Source organism: Stegodyphus dumicola, chromosome 7 (assembly GCF_044657685.1).
Source record: "Stegodyphus dumicola isolate Sdum_Otavi_A_Nest chromosome 7, ASM4465768v1".
NCBI classification, from domain to species: Eukaryota; Metazoa; Arthropoda; class Arachnida; order Araneae; family Eresidae; genus Stegodyphus; species Stegodyphus dumicola.
The window spans coordinates 17,446,722-17,460,307 of NC_140774.1; the positions used below are offsets into that span (position 1 = coordinate 17,446,722).

General features: G+C 31.9%; 1 long non-coding RNA gene across 2 annotated transcripts; it reads right to left on the reverse strand.

Moving 5' to 3' along the window:
* Window positions 1–2,114: 2,114 nt before the first annotated feature.
* LOC146996109 (uncharacterized) lies at window positions 2,115–8,334 on the reverse strand. Of its 2 annotated transcripts, XR_015041950.1 has the most exons (5): window positions 8,201–8,334; window positions 7,655–7,725; window positions 7,440–7,573; window positions 2,496–2,595; window positions 2,115–2,345 (listed from the first exon to the last, which is right to left on the reverse strand). It is a non-coding gene; the product is annotated as an uncharacterized LOC146996109 (long non-coding RNA). The 2 variants fall into 2 exon arrangements; XR_015041949.1 differs by lacking the exon at window positions 8,201–8,334 and having other exon boundaries at window positions 7,655–8,168.
* Between the last annotated feature and the right edge of the window lie 5,252 nt (window positions 8,335–13,586).

Consider the following 13,586-nt stretch of genomic DNA (forward strand, 5'->3'; position numbering starts at 1 on the left):
TAATAGAACACAACTTTAAACAGCTTATATGGCATTGAACCTATGATAACGTTTTTGAAAAGTACAAAATCTTTTTTATAGATATATTAAGTTTGTGAAGAAGCCACGTTTAATTTTTATACTTCCATAAACAAAGCAACGTGGTTTAACATAGCAAAATCTAAAATTTTTCTGTAGTTTTTTTCAACAGTTCACAACAATTTTATTTTATATGTACTTGGATGTATTCTTGTCTTTACTTATCAGTTTAGATAATCTGGAAAATGTTTGGTATATATTTGATACTGTATACTGCATTTAAATTTGCACCAATAAAACCAATTCTTATTTTTATGTTTCGTTCATACCTTGCAAAGTTCATAGGATATGTTTCATGTTTCGTAGGTGTAATCTTTGGCATGAAAATACAAAGTTATATCTTGAACAGATCACTTCGACATACACAAATGATATACCATAACACAAAATATTCTGGTGAAATCCTATCTGAAATAATCTAAATTTTTATGTCATGTTTCTCAGTATAAATCATACACACCAATACAGAACAGTATCTCATTTCTAAAAAATATTTTTTTGGTTCCTTACGTATTCATTTATGAAGCCTCTCATTTTCTAAAAATGCAGATTTTATTCCATATACTTCTGACACTGATGTTTTTAATCAGTAACCGTGCTTAACTAGACCCAATTTTTAGAATTGCTTGTTGTTTGTAGGCCTTTTACACCCCTATTTTGCATATCACAATATTAGTTACTGTTATAATCAGTCACATTTATTCACACTGTTGGATAAAAACAGCACAGTTCAACATTGATGAAATAATTAACACTTAAATTCCAAGAATCATTCCTAATATACTATGATACAAATAATTTAAGAGATTTATGAATGTGTTAGAATTGTTAAGTTTTACGTTTAATGAAAACATTAGGGAACGTGTACGTAGAAATGCAAAGTAACTCAAAGAAGTTACTTTGCATTTCTACGTACTTTAAATGGTTGCTACAGAATATTACAAGTTCGAATTGAACTGCACACTTTTGCCCAATTCATGCACTATAAAACCCCATTCTTTTGGTTTAGTAGATTAATAATTAGATATCAGATTTTGGATACAGATTAGCATTAAGTTTTATTTTCTCAGGCATATAGCATCCAAGAATAGAAATGATAATTAATTAATTTAACACTTCAAAATATACTCATGTGCATGAAAATAATTGTAACTGATGCAAAATGGGAGAAAACATGGCCTTTTGTAAAAGCAGTGTTTGTTCTTTAGTTATGAATGTTTAAATCAAATCTGGATTTTATGTATATGCTTAGAGCAAATATTCTCTTATTTTTAATGTGTCAAACAATTTATGGATATTGGAGTTCTGCAAAAAATTCAATTCTTTAAAACCATCGATGCAAATGATAAACAAAGAAATTTCAGCAAGTACTTCTGTAATGACAGGAAATAATAATAGGCATTATCTAACTATTAAGTAATGATAAGACTTATTCTAGAATTAAAATTACAAGATATTTAATTCCCGGAATGCTTTAGATAAATCTGGCTAAACTCTTCTGTGTGAAAGACCGCAAGCCCTTTGCCTGACACATAAATTTTTATGCCTCCTTATTTTGCAAAAGTTAAAAATTAAAAAAATGGGCTGTAACTTCAGCACTCATTTTCCATAACTATTACAAGACCAGTATATTCATCTTTTTGATTAGCAGCAAGTTCATTTGTACTTCTTTGTTTCTGAATGTTGAAAATTAAAATATCTAATTATTGGGAGCAGGACCTTTTCTGTTATTGGAATGTGTGAAAGTTTAATTTGTATATGGCTTTGCATACTGAAACTTATAAATATGCAAGTACTCTTATTAACCAGGAAACAAAAGTGTCCACATTTTTAAGTGACTATAATGTTTTTTAATCTTAATGAAAATCAATTGATATCATGGATGATGAAATAAAGAATGAAAATATGTTTTATTTAAGAAGGGATAATGTATTATTCATGTCTTGTAAGAAACAATACTTATATTATATTATGCTTCACAGATGACTAATTCATAATATGTGGAGCAATTTTCAGTAAAAAACAATTCAAAAATGGAGAATTTTTTCCCAGACTTTATTCAGAATACATAATTATTTTACATAGCTTTTATTCATCTTTTATTTCTGAAAATAAAGACATATCAGATAAAATTCCTTGAATAGAGTATAAATATTATTATTCAACCATATTATTTCAAAATTTATGAGTACTAGTTTCAGTTTCAGAAAATTCTGCTGGCAGAGCTTGCTCTTGACTCTTTATACATACCAGATATCCATCGTTTACTGAAAAATAAAGAAGACTAAATTCAATTGTGAAACACGAGATCACTGAAAACAATGCACCATTCATTTTGCAAACATAAACCTGAAATATTAAAAATGATCAGATATGTTATGAGATTAATTATGAACAGAAAAATTTTCAGTACTTACATATTACCCCATTGGCCATGAAAATTGGTACAGACCCACCAATCATTCCTGAGGAAATCCTTCACAGTCAATGGGATAAAGTACAAATTTTCTGATTCCTCTTTAAAAAAAAAGAGAAAATTTTGGCATGTAGGTCCCTGAGAATGCATTGTTAACATAAAATGAACTATTCTCTATTATCCACAATTGGGGGGTATCACCCTGGCCAAAAGGGCTCATTGTTGCCTACTTTAACAATTTTCTTTTATACTATTATTATACTTCCAAGTTACATACAAACATAAGCATTTTTATTTGTTTATTAGCCATATAACATTACAAAATAAAGCAAACTCAAAAAAAAAAAAAAAAAAAAAAAAAAAAATCTTTTATAGAAATTGTATGGCAGCAGATGAACTGCAAAATATTTGTCCACTATACTTTATATTTTTCAAGCATTACCAAAGGAATGGAATGCTGTCCTGAAAAACATTTCTTATTTTTAATTTCTTTAAATATATCAATCACTTAAAATTATATGCTCGTATATCATTTTCCGGAATTCAGTTATATTAACTGGCATATTTAAACTTTGATTTTTAATCCTCTGATAAGCATAGTAACATACTAAAACACCACAGCTCATATTATCAGTTTGAAAAATATGCAAAGGATAAATTATTTTCCATTTAGTGCTAGTAGCAAATATTTTAGCTAAAACCTTACACCATGTATGAATTAAAATTTGATACTCTTGCACACATGATTTATTTTGTGGATCATAAAATTCAAATACCATATCTGGAATATTTACTATTATTAATATCCAATGACAATTTAAATTTGCAGGGATAAAAAATAATTTTGCTGATTTTAATCTTGTTAATAACAGATCTTTAATACAGGAATTTGCTTTAGGTATTTGTAAATTAGACTTAACAAAGGCAAAATTTTCATAACTGTTTAATATTTTAAACAAAAAAGCATCAATTATAGATTTATTTTGATCAATTCTGGTTAAATCACACAGATATTGATCACTGTTATTTAAATCAAATGGTATGACTTTAAATTTAATTTTCTTTTCCACACATTCATTTATTTCTGGTTATTTCTGGGTCATCTACACTATCATTAAAATCTTCGATTCTTGTTCTGCTGATGTTTCTGTAATTTTCTTTTTTTAGAAGTTTTAAACAATTGTGGGTTAAGTTTTTGATTTGGTGAAATTGGACACGATGCACTTGAAACTCTTCTTGAATTTTCATTCGAGTTTAAAATTCCCCTACATTCTGAAACTAATGAATTTAATGTTATATGAACTCACTTTAACATGACATTTTGGACTTTTGGTTGTCTTATTAATCGCAGTAATTCTTCTACAAACTTTTCACATGGATTTACTCTCTGTTCAATACTTTGTGGAATGTAATGATTAACAGAATACACATTTATTGCTTTCATATTTCCATTGAATTTCTGATTCGATTTAAGATTAATCTCTGAGGGATTAAACATACAATCATTTTGTCTATTAAGAAATGAATGCACTTTATGTATATGTTTGCACAGCAATTTATCTAAGCAATTGCCATGATACAAGTGACTACACAATGAGACACAATACTTAAGGGCATCTATAAAAGCAAAAATCCTGACACGGACAAATTTCAAAAAGATGCTGCACAGTATATATTTTATTTTTTGCCTGGGAGCAAACAGTCCAAGAATTATCAGAGCATTTATTTACATCACTGTCCCTAATTTTTAGTCCTCTCTGATGCCTACTTAAACAAAAAATGGAATTTCTGGGAGATACATTAGTGTATAATTTATAGGTATGCTTTAAATATTTATCTTTCTCAATTGTCAGAAGTGTAGAAATTAAAATATCTAATCGTCTATTATGTCTCCGCTTAAAATAAACAGTTTTCAACTGATTGTGAAAAGATTCACAGTACATGTTAGTATCAGTAAATGCATGTGGAAAGTTCCGATAACATAAAGCCCATTCTTCTAATCTATTTTTATAATTTTCAGAAAAGTATTCAATAAAATCTCTACTTTTCCTAGAATAGTCATTCAAAAACTTCCTTATTTGATCATGAAAAGTGATCTGGTTTCTTTTATGTAATATTTTTGTTAATTCTCCTAGCATTTTTTGTCGTACTTCCTTATCTACCACTTTACAATTAAGTTGTCAGAACCAACTTTGGCGTACGTGCCACGAACATAAAAGATGCTTAACATTTTGGCCAAAAACCTTTGAAAATGCAGGATATGTAACTTTGTCATCATCTGTCATTACGCAGTTTACATATAAATTTGGTACACGACACTTTAAACTATTAAATAAACAATAAAGAGTGTCAGCATCTAGAAAATTAGTAATAAAATGAGCAACTGGATAGCCACAACCAAATTCATCAGGTACAATAAGATTAAGAAGGTAAAAATCATACTGGTTAGTCTTATGCGGAGAATCGATACATAGAATCTCTGTACAACCTTTTATCCTCATTTCTTTCTGTTCACGTGTCTGAAGACCAAAAGCAAACAATACTTTATGATTTGGAAGATTATCTAGATCAGTTGGACCGTACAAAGTTGAATTATTCTGAGGCTTATAATATATATTATAATAACACAGGATTGTATGCTTCACATTTTAAAGTTTCAATGATTGAATTAATAGAAACTGCATCACTACTTGGACGCAATGAATTGTTTAAATATCTAGAATAAGCACAAATAGCTTTACGGGAGACAAAGCTTTCCTTTACGGGGAATTTATTTCTATTCTCGCGATTTCCTGATAAATCTTGTAAGATATCCCTATTTTTTGTGGAGGCACAGACAAATGTAAATTTGCTTTTATCAAACATCGCGTACTTTGTTTCAATGGCTGATATTTACAATTTTCCAACTTTTGCTCATGATTATGTTTAGGAAAGTAAAAAACAGAGATTTTATTCATTTCTTCACATGCCCACATTCTGACTGGACAGCATAAATTTTTTGAAATTGTACATTTTTTATTTTTCCGACTAGTATTTTTTTAAAATCAGAATAACCTTGCGTGGTAAACTGACAACAATAATAATGATAAGTTTTAGAACTTTTCGTTACTTTAGAAAACTTCCTGAATGAAGTAAATGTTGAGGTTCCTTCCAGTTCTATCCAGTCTTGAAAATAACTCATTGTTTCAAATGAATATTCTTTTAAGTTATTTAAATTATGTTCATCTGCTAAATGCTTATTAAAATTTAAAACATATGTAAAAGACTTATGGCAATCAGGTATGAAGCATACATACAATTTATTAAGTTTTGTGCAAAATTTCTTATGATTAAAAAAATGATAATTTGCAAGGATAACAGTTATCACAATTTAGACATTTCTGAGGGTAAACAGATGAAAAATTTTGTTTTAAATCAGGTACTTGTTTATTTGAACTTTTTTTTTTTTTTGTGTGTGTGTGTGTGTGTGTGTTTATAAAATGAATTTTTTGATTTATATATCTTCAAGCATATTTCACATTTATGAAGATAAGCCATTTCTATTTTGTCATTAATACATTCTTTGGTTTCTAATGTTTTAACATTCGATACATTATCAATGTTTATAGCAATATTACTTTGAGGAGAAGTTAATGAAAGTTTAACATTTTCAGTTTTTCTTTACATTTTTTTTTATGATTATTAAAAGAATTTTTAGTTTTATAGTTTTTTTTACAAACATCACATTTTCTAGGGTAAAGCGATGGTGCATTACAGTCAATTTCGGACCCCCCCCCTCCAGTCAGAATAGGACACATAGACTTATTTTCCCTCTCTTGACAATTAATTTCACTGCTTTCTACGTGATCTTTTAGTAAACAAAATTTATTAAAGTGAAAGAAACTTAGGCCAATACAATGGATAACAATCACTGAAAGAAACAGCACTTGCCTGCTGTACACTACAACTAGCAGCAGCGACTGCATTTTTTAGTGATGATCCCGTGTAGGCCATTACACTTTTTAGGCGCAAAACAGCTGAAGCAGCATTCTTCAGATGCAAACCGCCACTAACAGTCAAATCCTTCCTTGGACACACACCATCACCAAAAGCACGAATTGGATTCTTCTGAAAGCTAGCAATTGGGACAGTAGTGTTCGTAGAAGAATTAACAGTGGAACTAGCACTGCTCCTCAGAAAACGGCCAGAACCACGGACTGCAACACGTCTGGAGTAGTCAACATCAGCAAGGGTGTCATTTCTACGACAGGGGCTGGGAGTGACGTTATTCCTTGAATGCAAACCAAAAGCAGCTTCTTCGGATGATCACCAGTACCATGGACACCAACAACGGGAATGACAACATTCTTAGGGCATGGGATAGGGGTAGCAATGTTCCTTGGATGCAAATCAGAACCAGAGCAAGGGATGGCAGCATTCCTCGGATGTGAACCAAAACCATGGACAGAAACATACTTAAAATGAGAGCCAACACTACGTATGGCAACATTTCTAGAATGACATCTAGGTTTAGTCTCATTCCTTACATGCAAACCAGAATCAGTTCTACGGAGTGATCCACCACCATGCAATGAGACCGAGAGCTAGCATCTGGGTTGGCAACGTTTTTAGGATGTGAGCCAGGGGTGGTATCATTTTGCAGATGCAAACTAGAACCATCTGTGGGGTTAACAGCTTTCCTTGAATGAAAGTCACCACCATGGACAACACATTTAAAACACGATCCAGCACCAGGAATAGCAACACTCTTCAGTCAAGAGCCAGAAGCAGCTTTAGCAGCATTTCTCAAATCAGAATTAGCCTTCTTAGTAGCATCTACAGCACAACCATGCTTCAAAACAGTTGAATAAAGAGGATAAGAAGGGCTTGAAGAAACAAAAGAATCACTCAGCGGTGGAAAATCCAATGCAGTAAATGAAACACAAGACAATACAAAATGACTTACCTTTGCAGAAACTGGCTTTGAAGTCATAAGTCTTGATATTATCCAGAAAAACTGCCACAAGTTTCTTGTTCCCCAGACGGTTTAGGTGTAATACATCCCTAGCCAATAACCTAGCTCCAAATTGATGAGACAACCTGCAAACAAAAAAAAGCTTCTCAATTTTGGCAGTAATTTTCAAGTTGAGAATTAATTTCTACAACTTTTCTACTAATTACCTGTAAACGGTTCAAAGCTGCTACTCGCTGATTTAAAGTTGTGAAAAAATCTTCATCACATGGTAGGATATCTGAAATGATAACATTGATATTTGGGTTCAAAGTTTAATATCCCTAGAGAGGCAATCGTACTTTTTAAGAATAACTTCAACATTGTTATTCGAATTGTTGGTACCAACATGTACCAAAATCAAATGGTATCGATTGTCCAAAAAGGATTTAACCTTTCTATCATTGCACCAGGAAAAGAATGTAAATCTACTTCATAATTCAGAAGATTCGCAGGTAAATATTTAACCATTGAATCTCCAGTTATAAGCAATTTCATCTTTTTTGGTTGCATATCGACAAAACAAACAGAACTACAAATCGAAACACAGATCAATAATTTGGTAATATATACTGTAAATAAAATGCAACTATAAATTAAATGAAAATCAAATCAAACACTAATCATAAATATAACAAAATACAAATAATTATTAATAGAAAAAAAAAAGTAAATAGCTCAAGTAATGCGAGAAAAATGGCGCAAAAAATACACACCTCACTCGCGCTAATATTAACACGTAAATTAAATTCGCGCCAATTCTTCAGCTTGCGGAAAAATTTACGGAAAAAAAAAATAACGCCAAATGCTCGCCAAGCTTTGTTGCCAACAGAGATATCAAAGGTACATATCCGGTGATGACGTAGAACACACTTCCGGGTTCCGATTTGCGGAATTCTGTAAAACTCCTTTGTATTCAGTACGCCTATATCAAAACCAAGTGGTAGTAAAATTAAACGAAAAATCGCTGACGAACATAGAATATTCCAAGTAAAATGGGAATTAGAATATTTTTGCTGTGAAATAAAAGATAAAATAATCTGCTTGATATGTAATAATACTATTAATGTACCAAAGTTATATAATAATAAACGTCATTACGAACAACACAAACCGAAATATAACAATTACGAAGGATTAATGAGAGAAGAAAAGTTCAAAGAGCTCAAGTTAGGAGTGAAAAAGCAACAGTCCATGTTTAGTAAAGTATTGCAAGGAAGTGAAGCGGCAGTACATGCAAGCTACGTCTTGTCCGAGTTGATACATTCGATACTGACGGTGATTTTATCAAGGAATGTCTAATGAAAGCTGGAGAAATTGTTTGTCCTGGAAATGTGAAGGCTTTTCAATCAATTTCATTGTCTCGAAATACAGTTGCGGAAAGAGTTACTGATTTAGCCGCGAATTTAAGTGATCAGATCAAATCAAAATCATCTAGTTTCGAAAGTTTCTCCATTGCCTGTGACGAGAGCACGGACATTAGTGGCAAAGCTCAATTAGCAGTGTTTCTTCGTTCTTGTGACAAGAATTTTAACATTTTTGAGGAATTACTGGAACTAATACCGATGCTTGGTACTACCACAGGAGAAGATATATTTACTTGTGTTTTTGGACTTCTGCAGAAATACAATCTACCTTTGGCAAAATTAAATTCTGTAGCTACAGATGGCTCTCCATCAATGACCGGGAAAAACAAGGGCTTCGGCTTCGTAGCATTACTAAGAAAAAAACTTAGTGAAATTCACGGTTCAAACATTCATCATATGCATTGTATTATACATCAAGAAGTTCTATGCACGAAAGTAATAAATATGGAGAATGTTTTGTCATATATAAAAAAAGTTATAAATTTTATAAGATCTCGAGGTTTAAATCAGCGTCAATTCACTGCTTTCTTAAGTGAGTTAGATAGTGAATATTCGGGTTTGTCCTACTATACCGAGGTGCGTTGGTTATCTTGCTCCAAGATTCTCAAACAATTCTGGGATTTGAAAGAAGAAATATGTCAGTTTTTAAAAACGAAAAATCAAGACGTAAGTTTGTTTTATGATCCAATATGGATACAAGATTTATCTTTCTTGGTTGATATAACCAAACACTTAACCGATTTAAATTTATCATTACAAGGAAAAAATCATATCATTACGAACATGTTTGACATAATTAAAGCATTCAAATGTCAACTAGTTCTTTGGGAAAAACAACTTAAAAATGAAGATTTGACGTACCTTCCAACGTGCAGCATTAACAAATCAAGTTTAGATGATACTTGTTCGTATCAAAAATACGCAGAAAAAATTGCAAACTTAACAACTGAATTTGAAACGAGGTTTAATGATTTTAGTTCCCTCGAAGGCACATTTTTTTTTCTTCGATTTTCTCAATAAGTATTGACTCAGTACCTAGCCATATGCAAATGGAGGTGATCGAGATTCAATGCAACTCAAATTTGAAAGCAAAATTCATTGAAGTGGGCGTGTCTGAATTTTACAAATATTTACCAGCCAGGTTTGAAAATACTCGAAAATTCGCATATGAAACTATTTCCATGTTTGGTAGCACTTATCGGTGCGAGCAGTTATTTTCAGTCATGAAAGGTAATAAGTCTCCTATTAGAAACCGTATTAATGATGCTCACCTTGGGTCAGCGTTGAAAGTTATCACTGCAAACAAAATTTCTCCCGAAATAGGAAAGATAATAGCAGAGAAGAGATGTCAAGTATCAGGACGTAAACATTAAATTTTTCTTGTTCTTTTCTATATAAATAAATATATATGTTTATTATTGTATTATTCGAAATAAATCTACGTTTCTATGAATATTGATTTTTTTTTTTCCCGGCCCGCCTTAAGTTAAACCTTGTTTGTTTGGCCCAAGTGTACCAATGAGTTTGACATCCCTGATGTACGGTGTAGTTAGCAGACAGAGCGACGCTGTAACATCTGGATTCAATTTCCGGTGTTTTAATTTTTGTTTGTTGTTAATTCATCGCGAGGTTACACGCATTCTTTACTTGGTGTATTTTAGAATCCGCGTATGTTTGTCATTTTTTTGTTTCGATTTTAGATGATAATACTCTGATCTAAAATGATTATTTTTATGACAGTATGAGCAAAACTTTTTCTCTCTTTTTCTTGTTTTGAAATGAGGCCTTAAATGCCTTTGAATCTGATGAATTATTTTCAACTCTCTTGTTAAATTCGTCAATTAATTTCCCTTTTAAGAATTCTGGATTCGGTTCTGATTCTGCTCTCGCTTCAAGAGCCGTAATGAGCGTATCATAAGAACTAGGCATTGAACAAAGCAAAAGTGCCGAAACATGTTCGTCTTTTATGTTCTCACCTTGAGTTTATCGACTAACTCCAGTAATGTATTTATATTTGTTTGCATATTTTCGTCTTCTTCAAGCTTTAAACTGTAAAGCTTTCGCAAAAGAAATAGTTTACTTGAAAGATTAGACCTTTCATGTACCTGCCCGAGTTTTTCCCAAGTGGTTTTAGCAGTAGTTTCATGTTTAACGCGAATTAGTTGGCTGTCTTCGATAAATAAATTTATCATTGCGCGGCATTGCCGATCCCGTTTACTCCATTGTTCTGTAATGGAGCTTGGAGGTACATCTTCGATTACATCGTAAAGATCCTCCTTTATTAGTAGCATTTGCATTTTGAATTTCCATGTTGAGTAATTGCTGGAATTCAGTTTTGCAATTTACATTTGACTTGAATTCAACATTTTTGTATAGTCGAAAAATTTATTTTCGGTTTTGATATGAAACTACAGTTTAGCTTTTACAGTTTTCTTTTCTTTATTATTATTTAATTAAGCTATGATCTTTTCATCAGGACTCATAATCTTTTGTTGTAAAACATTTTTATAGCCTCAAAATTTCACAACAAATTAATAAAAGTAGAGAGCAAAATGATTCTTCTTACCTTGCACCCAGCGCAGCTTCAAGCGAGATCATACCTAATTAACTTGTAATCCAAAATAGGTGTAGACGGAAATTGTAAGATCACAAACACATTCTTTATAATTAGAATTCTTTATAATAGATTGAGATTCGTTAGTATTCCAAATACATTGAGAAAAAGGGAGTTATATTATAGAGGGTCATATTACTGTCCTTTCCTGAAGGAGTAGGAAAAGTAAGTGTAAAGAATAAGTGTGTTACACAATTAACTCTTTTGCGGGGTTCCCAGTTCATACAATTTATCGCGTTATTGGCGACAGTCCATCACTATCAGTGGCGTAACTAGAACTCTTGGGTCCCTATGCAAAAAATTTTTCTGGGCCCCTTTCCCAATAAATTTAATGTGCTTAAAAAAAAAAAAAATACCGAAAAGTTAAAAAAAAATCAAGGATTCCAGGAGGCAGTTTGTTGTACCCTAGGTGGATCAGAAAGCAAATATCAGTTAGGAAAAGCGGCTATATTTTAGGAGCATTAATATTTATGATTATTGTTATCTGTTTTATTTGCGTCTTAGAAAGCTATTTATGTCTCAGAAATTAATGACCTCAGATTTCCAGTCTTTACATTGCTTATAAATTAAGCAGTATCAATTTTTTATCTTAATCATTAACTTATTAATGACAAAAATATAAAAAATAAATATAATATATGAGAACATATATTAACGGAAGCTATTTATGTCTTAGAAAAGTTATGCATTGATGCCGAAATGAAAGAGAATAATGTACAAAGGGATTTTATGAGTGAAAATCGCATCTTTACTATTAAAACGTGTTAATTAATTTTTTTAATTTGCAAAAATTATTGAAATAACGAAAACAAAACTTGTTTCATACAATTTTATTTTTACTAATTATGAAGAAACTTAATACTGGTTTCCTAAACAAGTATTTATGTGTACTACTTTTAGAATCCATGCGACAGACTGTGAGTACTCATCTTCAAATATACGTTAGTGTCAATAAGCTTAACTCTAAATTATTAAACATTTCTGGAACTTTGAAACTTAGAAGGGAATCGTCATATTTTGCTATAGTGGGTATTTAAATTTAGACAAATCCTCATACCATAAGTATTTTGTATTTAATTTTAAAATTTCCATTTCGTATTACACAGTCATTTTCAAAGCTCCTTGAATACATTGTAGGGTTTATATTTATTTTAACTAACATTTATTTTAAGTTTAAACTATCTTTCCTGTTAAGCCTTACTTTCCCCTGGAACTGCCAATGCCAGAGTATGTAAATTTTAGTAGAACGCGCAAGGATTCAAATTTATCAGCGGAAGTATTCTGAGTTAAATAGAAAGGAAATGAGTTCGAAGGTGTGCTTTCTTGCTTCACGAGTGTGAAGGTGGCTAATTAGAAATTGAAGAACCACGCGTTTCGGCCAGTGTGCTTGCCTCGGCAAATTGTTAATTTTTCAACATAATATTCAGAGTTTGCTGAATTATCAACGGTATTTTAGAACGCGGTGAGGTTAGTTACGTTTACAGAGCCTCGTAGTTAGTCGCTTGTTATCTCTTTTTAGTTTCTTATTTTTATTTTACCGCCGGGTCGGCGTAGTTTGTGAGCGTCAAGAGCACGCATTTGTAATTTCTAAAGTTGAATAAAAAGGGACTTAAACCCTTCTCAAGACTCTGTCTAATTTCCAGTTTTCAGCAGTCACCGTGTGTTGCGTGCAGGTTGGAAGCGCGCAACTTTACATTGGCGCCCGAACACTTGTCGAACTGAAATGGCCGAAAATTGGATGGAAGCCGCGGGGCAACAACAAGAAATGGTAAGCCAATTGGAAGGATTTGGATACCTGGTCCAGACGTTGAGAGCGTCAATCAAGCCAAACGTCAATTTCGACGGAAAAAATTCGGTGGCGATATTTCTAGAAAGCCTCGACAATCACTTTCAGCTCTACCCTGTGCTGAAAGACAAAAAGTTGTCATCGCCACATCTGCACTAAGAGGACAGGCCGCGCTATGGTGGAAGAATATAGGCAAATTTTTATTAGGGGAATTCGGAAGCCAGACATATACATTTGAAAATTTCAAAAAATCGTTATTAAAGGCCTTTCCCATAGTGAAAGATCGAGCAAGGCTAGAAGCCGAACTATATAGTTTCTATCAACGGAATATAGAA